This window comes from Protopterus annectens, chromosome 2.part0, assembly GCF_019279795.1.
Source record: "Protopterus annectens isolate FY-2018-M chromosome 2.part0, PAN1.0, whole genome shotgun sequence".
Lineage (NCBI taxonomy): Eukaryota > Metazoa > Chordata > Ceratodontiformes > Protopteridae > Protopterus > Protopterus annectens.
The window spans coordinates 469,306,702-469,322,621 of record NC_056728.1 but is presented as its reverse complement, the minus strand read 5'-3'; positions in this window follow the sequence as shown (position 1 = coordinate 469,322,621).

The window sequence follows — 15,920 nt, the reverse complement described above, 5'->3', positions numbered from 1 at the left end:
CAGTAATTTTGTATCTGAAACACCAAAATATCATAATAAACAGAATAAGCAACTCAAATGCTACAAGAATAGGTTGCTCTCCTGGCAAAAAGTGAATTGCTGTCCTTTGTACTGGCCGTGGGTATGTTTTGCCCTGCCAAATTACACGTTCCTAACACTAATGTCCCACTTTCTGCATTTGAAAAGGTGGCAACCCTAAGATGTGCAGGCGAAAAAACAGCGACAATTGGGTATCCGTCAAGCACATAGGTGGATTGAGGTAGTGAACCGAAGGGAACAGAACACTAGAAATGCGAAAGCATCATATGTACACAAAGAAGATAATAATACAGTAGTAGCGACAGCCCCCCCCCCCTACCACCTCCGATACCACATCCAGGATATGAAGCGGGAGGGCAGGCTAGTCCCCCCCACGTTATCCTGTGGCAACAGAGGTATCACAACGACCAAATGTAAGAGAAGCTATTGAAACCACATCCCGAACTCGTAACATACCTAGGGACACTCAAGTAAGAAGACAGTCACTAGAACAGAGTGAGGATATCTGTCAATTAATTGAAGTACCGAACCCTCATGCAGGACAGGAAGGCCAGGACCCAACTCCCTTAGTGTATAGACCGTGGACACCAGAAGATATCTGTAAAGTCACAGAGGGAATTCCCCATCTACAAAGTAATCACTATTCACCATGCAATACCCCTGTATCTTCTGATAGAAAAGCAAAGGGGAATGGCGGATGGTACAGGATTTACAAGCTGTAAATCATGTAATAATACCTAGGGTACCGATGGTGCCAGACCCACACACTATATTGAATGCTATGAACCCGCCACAGAAGTATCTTACCGTGGTACATATAAGCTATGCTTCCTTTTCAATACCTATACATCCAGATAGTCCGTATTGTTTTGCATTTACATTCAGGGTAACAGATACAGCCATACCCGGCTATCGCAGGGATACTGTGAAAGTACAACGATATTCGCACAGGAGATGGCTAGCAACATTCGGTGTTTACTCCACCCGGGGCCAGTCAAGTTCTACTTTATGTGGATGATATTCTGCTTGCGGCCCCTACCCAGCAGCAATGTAGGGAAGATACAATAGCATTATTGAAATATTCAGCAGAACAGGGACATAAATTAAGCAAGCATAAATTGCAACTACAGAGAATACAGGTCAAGTACCTGGGATATGTGGTATCCAAGGAGGGTAGAACATTACATGACGATAGGAAGGCAGCAATTTCACAAGCACCCAAGCCAACTACCAAGAAGGGAATGATGTCCTTCCTGGGCCGACTAACATTTGTCAAAGCTGGTTACCAAACAATGCTTTGGAATCTGCTCTATTGTCTGCTTTAATCTTTAATACACCTATGGCAGCACAACATATACTACACTGGATTCCAGTAGCAGAAACAGCTTTCTGCAGACTAAAACGATTGATAGCTTCAACATCTGTATTAGGTCTCCCGAATAATCATAACAGATGTTGTCAGACTGTAGATTGTAAGCAGGGATATATGACGTCAGTCTTGATGCAACAGCATGGAAGTAAGCAACGCCCCATAGCTTACTACTCATCGCAGTTGGACACTGTGGCATGGTCAGTGCCACATTGTGTACAGGCAGTTGTTGCAGCACCCATGGCAGTACAGGCCTCGGCCTTAATGTTATTATTCCACCCTCTCACTGTGAGAGTGTCTCATGCAGTTGCGATCATTCTGCTGCAAGAGAAAATAGCATTCCTGACCCGTGCTAGACATCTGTCTTGTTTGACCATACCCGAGTCAACCTCATATGGTGATTGAAGCGTTGTACAACATTAAACCTATCAACGTCACGTCCGACACCTGTGTATGGCACACCACACAGTTGCCTATATGAAATGGAGGAAATAACTCCACACAGACAGGATATCACTGATATACTCTTAGATGATGCAGAGGTGACAGTTTATGTGTACGGATCATGTAGAAAGAGTCCTACAGGAAAGAATCAAGTAGGTTATGCAGTAGTTATTGATAATGAGATTGTAGAAGCCCAACCCCTGCAGCATAAGGTGTCTGCTCAAGCAGCAGAATCGATAGCTTTAACACGTGCTTGTACTCTAGCGAAAAACTGATGTGTGGACATTTATACCGATAGTCAGTATGTTGTCTGTACAGTGCATGTTTATGAGCAGCAGTGGAAGAATAGGGGAATGATAACATCCACCGGTAAACCGATCAATCATGCGCAATTGATCTTGAATGCATTAGATTCCATTCAGTTACCCACTAAAGTAGCTAATTGTAAATGTGCAGCTCATACAAAGCAACAGGATAACAGTAGGAAAGGTAAGGCACGAGCTGATGCAGCTGCAAAACAAGCAGCCTCACAGTTGGAAAGTGTCTTTTTGAATGAGGAATGACAATCCTCAGACATTCTAGATGTAGAAATGTTACAAACAATGCAAACATCAACTACGAAAGCAGAAAAGCAGGCGTGGGTATGACGAGGAGCAATCCTTGAAGACGGACTGTACATATCCACAGTGAGAAAGCCAATATTAACGTCTAATGTATTCAGATATGCGGCTTTGTTGAGCCATGGGTAGAGCCATGTCTCAACAGGGGGCATGGTACAGTTGGTTAACAGAATATCCCTAACATACGGAATTAGGAACCACATACAAACATCATGAGCAGCGTGTCATATTTGCAGTAAACATCATGCACAGGGAGCATTTAAACCGAAGGGAGTGGGTTTACCTACACCACCATAACCGTTCCGTACTATTTGTATGGAGTTTATACAGCTGAATAAATGTGAAGGGAAGAAATACTGTTTAGTGATTATAGATATATTATCAAAATGGGTAGAAGCATTCCCAACCAGGAATCCGGATGCAGCAGCAGTGGCAAAGGTCCCAGTAAAATAAAGTATCCCTAGATCTGGCATACTGTAAAGAAGCTACAGTGACAATAGAACACATTTTGTGAACCAGACAATCCAGCAACCTGGGGGATTATTTGGCATTTCCATGAATATAAATTGCATGTACAACCCACAGTCAGCATGACTGGTGGCGCGGTACAATGGGATCCCGAGAAATAAGTTGAGGAGGTTGGTGGGTGACACCCAGACGAGTTGCATTTGCTGTCTACCTCTAGCATTGCTGAGCATGACAACAGTTCCAAATGTAAAGTGTTTGACCCCTTCGAAGTAGTATGTGGAATGGCATATCATGTGCCAGAGTGGAAAGCTGTCATGCCTGCAGAGCTGGAGGTCGATGGCTCATTAGCAGGTGACATGAGAGGATTGTTAACCAATAACACTGTTTTGCAGTTAAAGTCTTTTACAGATAAAGAGCAAGCGAAGGCGGACGCATAGCTGACTCCAGTATCCTGTGTGTATTTCACTGTTATCCAAATAAGATAATTTCCGAGTCCAACGTGTGAAGGTCTGTACCAGGTACTGTTGGCAACGCCTACTGCAGTAAAGTTTGCGGAGAGGTCGTCCTGGGTTCACCTCACATTTTCAAACCGGTAAAGGATATCAAGTCTGATTTACATCTTGTAGCTGATATACCATAGAGACTGAATCACCGGGCCAGACTGTATAACAATACAAAGCAACCCCAAAGACATTTGGTTTACTGTCCTACTGATCATACACCTATTAACCATGTTTGTGTTGACTTTACATTTGCTGGGACCTTACCTGCATATAACTACACAGATACAAATAGTGATACGTGATGAACTGGCCACAGAGTGGCATCCAAACTTCAACACATACCTAGGCATGACGTGTGCATGTACAGACTATGAACATTTTAAATTGCTGTGTTTGTACTGCCATACCTACATCATATGGAGGACTTCCGATGTATGTTGTCCCCTTGGGGATAGATTGAGACTTGTGAATATTTACACTTTGATACAGGTTCTGTGAGATCACAGGACAAAGTGGCACTGTACTTACCTGTTACACAAAAAGGAATTGTTTGTTTTCATAAACATGATACAGTTCAAGTTGGTGGGAGTATTTGTAACATAACTGTGTCTTACAAATGTCATATAACAGCCAAAGATCACAGTACTAGTTGTAGCACCATTCATGATTTGTATTGAAGCTTCATGAGAACAACGTGGAAAGATGTGCAGAAACATCCTGAATTGTATAAACAGTCCTCTGTTATAGACAGGAAAATGTTACATGCAGAGTTAACCCGCATCAGTAGTAAAGTAGAATATTGTTATTTTGTTTGTGGGAAAAAGCATATCAATGGTTACCTGAGAATTGGTCCGGCAGTTGTTTTTGGGTTATCTGGCTCCAGTCACATGACATACTGCACAATTGCGGCTGGGTACGAAGCGAACTATAAGACATATAGCTCGAAGAACTGGGAACACAGTCGAGAAACCTACTAATCCAGTGGGTGAAATGGAAGCTGTTCTGAAAATCCATTCTTCTGCAAGAGATAAAGGAATATTGACTCATATGGACTTGAGTGACAGCGTTATATCCTGGGCTGGAACACTCCCAGCTTGTGGAGTAGTGAAATCAATCAGGGAACAGAGGAAGTTGTCAAAACCTGTCGGAGGAATGAGCAATGTGACATTTCGCTCTTGAACTTGTGACTGATGAACTGGATGCAATGAGAACTGTTGTGTCACAAAATGTAATAGCGCACTGCACCCTGGCGCGAGAATTGGTAGTCTTGGCGCTTATCAAAGAAGACCGCTGTGTCTAAGTACCACATAACATGAACAATATCAACGCCCACCTAGAGGTAATACAGCAGGTGTCATCCATGGCGGAACCAGGCCCAAACCCACTGACGAACCATTTCCACAAACCATTTGGTGGATGGGGTTCAGTCATACTGAATATCTTGATTGCCATTTGTGTTGTTCTGCTCATATTGGGAGCATGTGTCTGTTGCGGGATACTTTGCATGTAAGTATTAGTCAGGGACTCTGTCGGCGTATCTGTAACCGAGACTATGTATCAAGACCTGTAGTGGTATTTGTTAATACAAAATGAAATCCTTTCTGAAATGTACAACAAATGACTTGCCTAGTTAAAGCGTTCCAGAGAGGAAGAGGCTAGGGAATGAAATAATGTTGTATATGTTTCTGGATAGAATAGAAGCAATCAAAGGAGGGAGAATGTTAGCAAAATATATATTTAAACATATATATGACGTGCTAGTTTAGAAGCAAATAGTGTATAATGCATATTATTCTATTTTACAATATGGCAGTAGAGCTTATCATGCATGTAATTGCCTGTAGTGTAGCTGCAGTGTGATTGAACCCTGACCCTGGCAGTAACCAGTGCAGCAGGTGTATGTCATTCAGCATTAGTCATCTGCTGGGTTAGAGAATAATAAATGTATGTACAGGTATATCTGTCATCCTTCCACTGAGGAGGATGGCCTTGTGAGCTCTATCTAAGACAGAGTACAGCTGCTCACCAGAGAGACAAAGGAACCTAGTAGGAAAGGAAGTGACGACGGATCTGAACAGTCTTGGAACCTTGACAGAGCAGAATTTACGAAGGACATTCTAATTGACTATGTGGCTGTCAAGGCTGTGCTATCCTCATGGGAAAACATTTAATAAGCATTACCTTAGCACTGTTGTAGGAATACAATATTGTGGACTATAGTGATGTAAATGCCCTGTGACTGACCACATCATTAAGGTGTGCAAAAGATGATTGCAAACACAATACTCATACAGCTGTTACCTGTATAGAGTAAGACAAAACTCTAAACTTGTACTGCATAGTTATTTGCCTCCTGGTGCACAGTAGTAAAACGTTGTTAATCTGAGCTTCCTGTGTTATTGACTGTCATTTTGAAAAGACGAATGAGTGTTACAGTTTGATTTAAACAACGTAATTGACAGATGTGTATGTTCTAGCATGGGAATAGGTCAAGCCAAACACCACAATCACCATGTGTACCACATACAAACAGCCAGTAACACGCAGTAGTAGTGCATGAAGGCATACACGACTGTGGGAATAGTACAGGACATATGGCACGTGCCAAGTGCAGATGCATGACACAAACCCCAGGATGGGTGTCCCTGCAAAGAGGAACATGTGCCAACCACACCTCCCACAGATGTACCGGCAATAAACCACATGCCAAACACACAGAAACACTACCGTCCAACACACGACTGCAATGGAGGCTGGTCAAACACCAACATGAAGCATGCACAAACAGGGACTTGTGTAATTGTTGCCTTAACACCCCCCCATAGGCCAAAGAAGAATAGAATGGACATATGCATGTAATGTTGTGAAGGATGTGTGGTAGTCCTCAGTATCACAGTGTTAGGGACACAGATACACTGTCATCAACTGTGACGTATGTGCACTGTAGACAGCATACCTGCAAGTAATACAGAGGACAATCATGTGCCACAGAAATATACACTTGAGAAAGAGGATAGGGGATAGACAAGTGTAAATGGGACAAACTATGAATATAGGTTCATACGTCCATAGGTACAGGGTAGGCCATCGACCCAGGTTCAGCCATAACCCTACACCATAGTTAGGATTACTTTGCCAACCTTCTGTGCCGGAGATAAAATACTTATGATATTGCTGTACCTCTGTCAAGCAGTGATAATGATGTAATCCAGGCCTATATCTGCAATTCCCCATCCAATGGACAACATACCCCCGAACAAGGCTAGGAAGGATCTCTGTCTCACATGTACTGCGATGTAGATCCACAGCATTGTGAGTGTCCGGGTGACATATGTGTCACTCCAACACATCCCATTAATGACCGTGACAAGGTTCATGTCACCTGCCCTTGTGGTTCTGAGGGATGCAGATACAGTAGGTGAAGCATAGACATGACATATGGGTTGACATGGCCTCGTATGTCAGGCACAGGTCAACACTAAACAACAGGTATGTGACTGAATGGGGCAGGGGTCCTACAAGTGGGGCAGCATTACACAAATCCATGTCACCCTGCATCTGTATGACAATTAACCTATGAGGCCTTCCCAGCTGCTGTAGGTGTTGGGTCAGATACCCTCCGAATGGGGCAATGTAGTAAATCATAGGTGTAACACGTAATGGGTACAAGGAGACAATGACCTACCCTGATGTAGATGTGAATCCCTGCACAAACAGGTGGGCAATGTAGAAGTCCCACCGAACCACGATAGCAACGTGTGTGTTGAGCGAATGGTGACCGACAAACTCTGTCCCCTGATCCCTGGTAATCACCCCTGCGCTCAGTGGACAGCCACCTATATGCTGGACAGGGGTGACCTAGTACTCCTCGACAGGTATGATGTTGCATTACTTAGCATTTAGCTGTGGGACATGTCCCTGACAGCAGATATGCATATCTGGGAGGCCCCTTTGAAGGATATCTGTGTCAGATGTCCGTCCCACTATGGCACCTGTTTCGCAGTCATCTACAAACAATGTTGCCCATAACACCCCTGTGTGTGCCTGTACTGTGGAAATGTAGATGTATGAGAGGAGTGGACCCAGGGAAGGGCCCCATGGGACACCGCTTGCGACAGGCAGTAGGTCTGACATGCTGCCAGCAACTATGACCGCGTGGGTTGTGTTACATAGACAGTTTACAACACATCCTGTGATGTACGTGTTCACATCCCAGCCAATGGGTTTATCAACGATACCTGAGGGGGGTAATGTGTTGAAGGCCTTTGCCAGGTCGAGGTAGGCTGTATGGACTGCAAGACCCCATCAATGGCCTCGGTGACTGTCCCGAAAATGTCAACCATGCTTTAAAGGCATGAACCGCCCCTGAACAAGCCAAACCGTGTTGGATGCAAAGTATGCATGTCCCCTATGCCTTCATCTACGAGCCGCAGTATGATCCCTCCCCATGTCTTTGCAGATAGGTCTCCTCATGGTAATGGGACAGTAATAACCAGGGTCAGTGGAGGCATTGGCCCTGTGACGTGGGACTACAGTTGCCGTGCGACACAACCTGAGTGCGTTACCTGAGGTGAGGCTACAAAGAAATAGCTGTCCTAACTGTGGGTCTAATTCCTCAATGAGATAGTGGAGTACACAGTCGGGTCACCAGCTGGTCTCATGGATGCTATGTCCACTACCCTGGAGAGAGCATGTCCCACCCGTGTGTCACAGAACATTTGGGGACCACAAACCGCTGGTACAGACATCTCCTCATGTGGGGGGGAGGGTGTGGAGATGTCCTCACCGAACTTGTCAGGCCGTATTTTGGCAATGTGTGTATGTTGAGTAAACTCCACATCTTCGTGAACCCAGTCAGAGCATATGTGGGAGTGACCTCCCAGGTGTCGAGCATAGCAAATGAAGGTGGTATGATTGTCAGCCAGGTCCATGTAGGTATATCTGTGGAACGTGCCCTGGACCATGTCATGACAGCGTGTAGCTCTACACATATGATGACCAAGGGTGTCATACCTCACAAGGTGTCTGCTCCGCCTTGTAGTAGCCACCTCCTCTTGTTGTACAGCCTGTGTATGGCTGGGGTACACCACACTGGATGCTTGGCATTGGTACAATGAACCACAGTTGGGTAAGGGAATGCCTGGTTCATGCAGTCCTGTAGGTACTGGTAGACGGCATATGTGAGTGATGCAGTGGCTGCAGTACTGTCGACCACTGGCTCAGGGTCCTTAAAGGAGACCACAGTAGTGTGCAGAATTGGGAAGTCTGCCTCTGAGCAAGCAATGTGTATGGTAACCGGCAACACTCACAGCAACGGATGCCAATAGACGAAGCCATTGTCCAAATAACATAGATTACCTTCAGCATGACAATATGTATTATTATACATGTATTGACACGTGTCTGCTAATTACAATTGCAAATGGCCGGTAAGACCGGGCTAAAGTTCCCGTGATGTACCTAGTCTGGAGGTGTTGTTCCGACAATAAAGTGGCGATACCTCCCAACCGTGACCTCTGGGGATTAATTAAAGCGGTTGTTAACCTGCAACATTGGATGTACACCATTGGGTTCTGGTCTCGGAAAACATGGTTCCTGTAGCACTACACAGTATGGGTAGTCAAGCAGACATCCGCGATTGTTGAACACACAGCATCAGTCAAACCCACTGGCCACAAGGACACAGTCCGACAAGCTCTACACTTTACATATGCACAGTGGTGTCCATTGTAGGACCCAAAAATTTACTAAAGGAAGGCGTGCCCGCTTCCATCATCACCTACGTGAACTCATTGTCGTGACCACGTCACAGCCACACATATGCACCGCAAGCGTGTTTAATGTTGATGATAGCTGTCCATGAAATGCAGCACATATGCACAGAAATACCCAGGGTACCGGGTCCATAGAAGTGCGTCCACATCACAGTCCCGCACACATGAAGGATGTGTAATGGGTACTGTCGACTGTTGCAGTCAAGGGATCCTGGGTATGTAGAAACTGGGCTCGGTGTTGTTTCGCAGGTAATCCTTTGTCCCGCCCCGTGGGAGGGATGTGTGCGTAGCACCTGCCTTACTCTCCACTAATAATGCAAACCATCCACCGGAGAATGCTAAATGCAGGTGTGAAATGTGTACAGCCCTATACTAGTGTCCAGTAGGCAATTCTCATGGATGGACAAGCGTACGGCCAAGATGGCACCCACAACTGCAAACCCGGGAAATTACACAGCCGCGGTAAGGCATAACACAGGAAATATACATAGGGAGTACAGTTGACATTCCACATACAAAGTTGGACCGCCGTGCCAACACCGGCGTACACAGCACTCAATCTGCCAGCAACAGAATGAGGAGCACCCGCTACCATACAGCGGAACAGATGTGCGACCTGTGGAACACATACTAATGGCACACCCACAACGTCAAGTAGGATATGTAAACTATGGCGTTCCCACCTATGAAGACAACATGGTTAAATGAATACATAGGTGATCAACATGTTCGGTGGTGTTATGTTGAAAATACAGTGACGGATATGTCCTATTGGGATGTCTGAGGTTTATTTGAAGCAGTTGCTAACCAGCATCTTTGGATGTATAACATTTGTTCACAGTACTAAATCACCTGGTTACGTAGCACCACGTAGAATGGGTAGTCAAACAGACATCCGCGATTGGGGAACATACAGCAGCAGTGAAAAGCACTGGCCAGTTGGACATAGTCCAGCAACATCTAACTTGACATATGCACATTGGTGTCCATTGAAGGACCCAAAATACATTCTCACAGAACCCACTCCAGCCGTGTCCGAACAACAGACGATGATATAGCCGTGACTACGGCACAGTTAGACATATGCACCACCAGCGTGTTTAAGGTTGCTGACAAGAGTCCATGAAATGCAGGACATATGAACAGAAATACCCAGATCGGCGTGTCCATACATGCGTCCACATCCCAGTCCCGCGCATGAAGGATGTGTAATGGGTACTGTCGAGGGTTGCAGCCATGGGATTTTGGGTATGCAGAAATGGGGCTCTGTGTTGTCTGGCTGATAATCCGTTGTCCCGCCCGTGTGAGGGATGTGGGCGTAGTACCTGCCTTACTCCCTACTAATAATGCAAAGCATCCACCGGAGAATGCTAAATGCAGGCGTGAAATGTGTACAGCCCTATACCAGTGTCCAGTAGGCAATTCACATGGATGGACAAGCGTATGAACAAGAATGCGCCCCTAACTGCAAACCCGGTGGAATTACACTGCCGCAGTAAGGCATTACACAGGTAATACACATAGGGACTACACTTGACATTCCCCATACAAATAACACAGAGACCCAGATGAGAAAGTCCAAAGCAAAAATGAGGTACTGTAGAAATGGCCGGTGACCACTCAGAGCCCACCAGGAATTAAATGCAGTCACCATAGTTTATTGCAGCGCTTTTCGTCTGCTTCATAAGCAGACTTCTTCAGAATACATACAATGCAGTTCAATTCACTACATTTAACACCCTTAATTGGGCAGTAAATAAGATGTGCTAAGTATTAATTAAATGCCTTAAAGGCGAACAAGCTAAAAAGTCTACTCGGGTTACAGATTGCACACAGTGAGTAAATCAGACATTGCTTCAACATGTACATTCTTCCGCGAAAATAATACTATATGTATTAATATGAAAGAAGACCCAACATAATGTTTTCCAAGTGTCTGAGTGTATACGTTACATATATATGTTCTAGGGATTGTGCCAATATATTAATAGAAGTAGAGACACCTAGTAATATAAATGAACCCTAATATATAGAGATAAACACTATGATTATGACTAATGTAAAATATATCAATGGAATGTAAAGATTAAAAATGTGGCAAAGTAAATATTCATTTACAAGGTTAGTTGAATAAAGCAATTCAGACATCCTTGTCAAAATACTAAAACAAGGCCAGCCAGGTGCTCTGTCTCACATGTACTGGGATGTTGTTCCACAGCATAGTGAGTGTCTGGGTGATGAATGTGTCCCACCAGCACGTTCTATTAATGACAGTGCCAAGGTGTACGTCACCTGCCCTTGTGATTCTGAGGGATCTAGATTCTTTAGGTGAAGCATAGTCATCAAATCCGGGTTCGACCTGGCCTTGGATGCCAGGCACAGGTCACCTCTGGGCAAGTGGTATGCGACGGAATAGGGATGGAACCCTTTCAGTTGGTCAGCATAACACATATTCCTGAGACCCTGCATCCGTTTGTGGATGAACTGTCGGGCCCTTTCCAGCTGCTGCAGGTGTCGGGTCACAGACATTCTGAACGGGCATTGTACTCAATCATAGGTGTAATGAGTGATGAGTACAAGGGGACAATGACCTCCCCTGATGTAGATGTGAATGCCTTCATGATCAGGTGGCCAATGTAGAAGGTCTATCTAACTACGTTAGCAATGTGTGTGTCGAACAAACGGTTACCGACAACACGGGTCCCCAGATCCCTGGTAACTCCCTCTGTGCTCAGTGGATTGCCACCTATATGGTAGCTAGGGGTAACCTCGTTCTTCCCGAAGGGTATGACTATGCATTTCCTGGCATTTAGCTGTAGGCCATGTCTCTGGCACCAGTTATCCATAGCTGTGAGGCCCTTCTGAAGGATATCTGTGTCAGATGTGTGTCCGACTATGGCACCCGGTTTGCAGTCATCTGCAAACATTGTCAGCCATAACCCCCCTGTGTTTGCTTGTACTTTTGAAATGTAGATGCGGAAAATAGTGGACCCAGGACTGAGCCCGTGGGACAACACCTGTGACTGGCTGTGAGTATGACATGGCGCCAGCAACTATGACCGTGTGGGTTCTGTCACTTAGCCAGTTTGCAACCCCTCTGGCGAAGTATGTATTTACATTCAAGCAGACGGGTTTATCAATGATACCTGAGGGTGGTATTGTGTTGAAGGCCTTTGCTAGGTCTAGGTAGGCTGTATGGACTGCTTTGCCCTCATCAATGGCCTTGGTGACTGATCCTAAAAAGTCAGACACGTTTAAAAGGCATGATCTGTATTTGACCAAGCAAAACTGGGTTGGATCCAAAGTATGCAAGTCCCCTATGTCATTATGTATGACTTCCATCATGATCCTTCTCCATGGCTTTGCAGATAAGGCTTGTCAAGCTAATGGGATGGTAATTACCAGGGTCAGTGAATGCACCATCCTTGTGAAGTGGGACTACAGTTGCCTTGTGCCACTACTTGGAGTACGTATCCTGAGGTGAGGCTACGGTTAAACAGCTGTCCTAACTGTGGGTTTAATTCCCCAATGGGTTCATGGAGTACACAGCTGGGACACCATCTGGTCCCATGGATGCTGTGTTTACTGCCTTGGAGAGAGCATTTCACACCTGTGTGTCACAGAAGTTCCAGGATCTACAATCCTCTGGTATAGATATCTCTCCATGTGGGGGTGAGGGGGAGAAGTTAGCACCGAACCTGTCGTCCATTATGTTGGCAATGTGTGTAGGTTCAGTCATCCTCACATCATTCTGAACCCAGTGTGAGCATATCTGGGAGTGTCCTCCCAGGTGTTCAACATAGCTAAAGAAGGCCTTATGATTGTCTGTCGAGTTCTTGTTGATTCCTCTGTTGAATTTCCCTTGGATGATTTCCTGACAGCCTGTAGGTTTTCACATACAATGAGCAAGGGTGTCTTACCTTACAAGTATTCCACTCTATCTTGTAGTAGCTACCTCCAGTCGTTCTAGAGCTTGTTCATGGCTGGGGTCCACCAGACTGGATGCTTGGCTTTGGTACAAAGAGTCTCAGTTTTGTATGGGATTGCCTGACTCATGCAGTCCTGTAGGTGCTGGTGGAAGGCATATGTACGTAATTCAGCGGTTTGAGTAATGTTTACCACTGGCTCAGGGGCCTCAAAGGAGACCACAGTAGTGTTCAGAAGTGTAAATTCGGCTTTTGAGAAAGGTATATGTATGGTAACCGGCACCACACACAGCATTGCATGCCAATAGCAGAAGCTATTGTAGGTTGTCCAAACACAGGTGTGGAACATCATAGCAATAAACCACGCCTGGATGTGGGTAATGCTAGATATACTCACGGCAGAGGTGGTGCGTTCGAGTCCGGCCGAGGGACCACACACATATGCGGCCTTATGCATAGGGCAACTAGGCAGCCTCCTAGGCGCTCTACTCGGGGCACCTTTCAAGCCTTTATTTTGTGTAGGTAGACCAGGCCAGGGGGTTAGCGGGTGATGTGGCGGTGGCATCATGGAGTACTTCTGCCTAGGGCACCACGTGACCTAAGGCCACTCTTGCCGTGGGTAAATACAGCAGTACCCACACCCAGACGCGGGTCATTGCTAGTATGCCATATCATCTATGGAAAGAAACCATATATTCCCAGACATAATGGCACAGCATAATGCCTGTCCGCCCAAATGCAGACATACGGCACTCGCAGCGGTGCGGACGTACTGCGCGAGATGTCCGTTACCAATGTCGACACTGTCTCGCTCTGTGAAACAAAGTCAACATAGCGATTCAATACTAAACAGCGACGGAGAGCCCGATGTCCCGTTGCTGAGCTGTTCAACCTGTTCCGCCATGTTAAATGTGTGTAGCAGAGCGGGACTGGCCCAAACTAAGCAACGGACATGTCCGTGGCTCAGTGAAAGCCGCGTCACGCAATGTTAAACCCATGTAATATAGCGAGACAGGTTATAAATACCGAGGGTTAGTAATGGAAATAGGTCCGTTCGACCAGACCGTGTGCAATTACTATAACAAGATCTACAACGGGTACGCCGCCAAGCAGCGCTACGGTTAGGAATAATGGGGGACATGGTATCATAGACACGGACAAACCGTGCCCATGTGACTCATCTAACATTCATTACGGTCAGGGCAGTTCCGTACACTGGGCGGACAAGACCAAACCCAAAGCACCACAGGAACACCCTGACAATCGAAGGCCTGTATGCGTGGGGATATAAGCCCCTGTGATCTGAACATCCCTGCGGTCACGACATATGCATCCTGGGCCATGAGCGGGAGGGAATAAGGAATGTTTAGCATGTAGTACCGCACCTTTCCCAGCAGGAGAATGGATGCCTGTGACGTGCGTGAGTGCGGGGGGGTGGGGGTGGGGGGATATGTAAATGTAGCTAAGTACCATGGGTATGCATATTAATGAGACCGAACAGCTAACGTGTAGTGGTCACAGTAACCGGCAAACGTGAATGCAGTCCCGTTTGAATTACGACTATAGAACATATAAATGTGAACGTGTACGTAATGCGTCCATGCTGCAAAGACTGTTACATGTATAAAGGTGTAAGTGCGTTCTGCACACGTCCGTCAACCGGATCAGAGATATGTTACTGGAATAGTCACAACTAACACAGACCACGTAACCACACAGACCCAGTAAACATATGTAAACAGAATACGGATATGCATGTGCGCCTGCGCGCAACCCACAATTAGGAAATGCAAGTGTGCGTGTGTGATCCACTCGAAGCAGGGAAGGTTAAGGATGTGTCCTCCACGTCAACCAGACATGTCTCATAAATGTCAGCCTCTGAAAGTATGGAATCGGGCAATGCCATGTAAAGTACCGTTAGAAATAGTGAGAAACACACGCTATGTGATGAGACAAACATAGAATGTGGATAGAATAACGTATGTGTCAGTAGTATGGATTGATGACGGTTATGCATCAGTAACCCGACCCACTTGTCAGAAGGTGCCCCCGTGCGAATTGCGTTCAGTTGGCTCACACTTGTTGACCGGGCTAGGCTAGCTGGATATATGTCCAGTGTCAGCAGAGGCCCGTGGAGAAATGCTCCACACACAATAATAGCACAACATACCAAAGTACTCATATATGTAACCAAAGAAGAACAACAATAGAAAGTGTCCTGAAAGGACTGGTTACACACAGATCCCAGACGACAGACAGATATATGGCCAGTGGAAGCACGTCACAATTATGGGATCAGGTCCCTAAAGTAGCAAGAAGGTCACACATGACACGCCAGCGAATTGCCAGATAGACACTGGTCAATGTAACACACAGCAAGATTAAGGGCCAACCAGCCGTACACCATGCCAGAACCTGTACAGTGGAAAGGTATGGCATGGTAATTGATGTGTGTACACAGGTAATCCACAGACAGTAACAAAGAAAGGTATGAAACGAGGGGTTCACATGTATATATCTACACACAGCAGTCCGACGGCCCGTATATATGACGCATGGACATAGATTTGTCACTTGAAAACAAGATGTAAACAACTACAGTTTATTCCATTTCATATTGATATAGTTATAATACAGTCATATTCATATGTAACATTGTGACTCATTTACATTCCTATTTATACAAAATATGCTTTAATTGTACTTATTGATTCCATGCTTTGGAATCGTAATGCAACAATTATACACATTGATATACAATATCATGATCAACACAC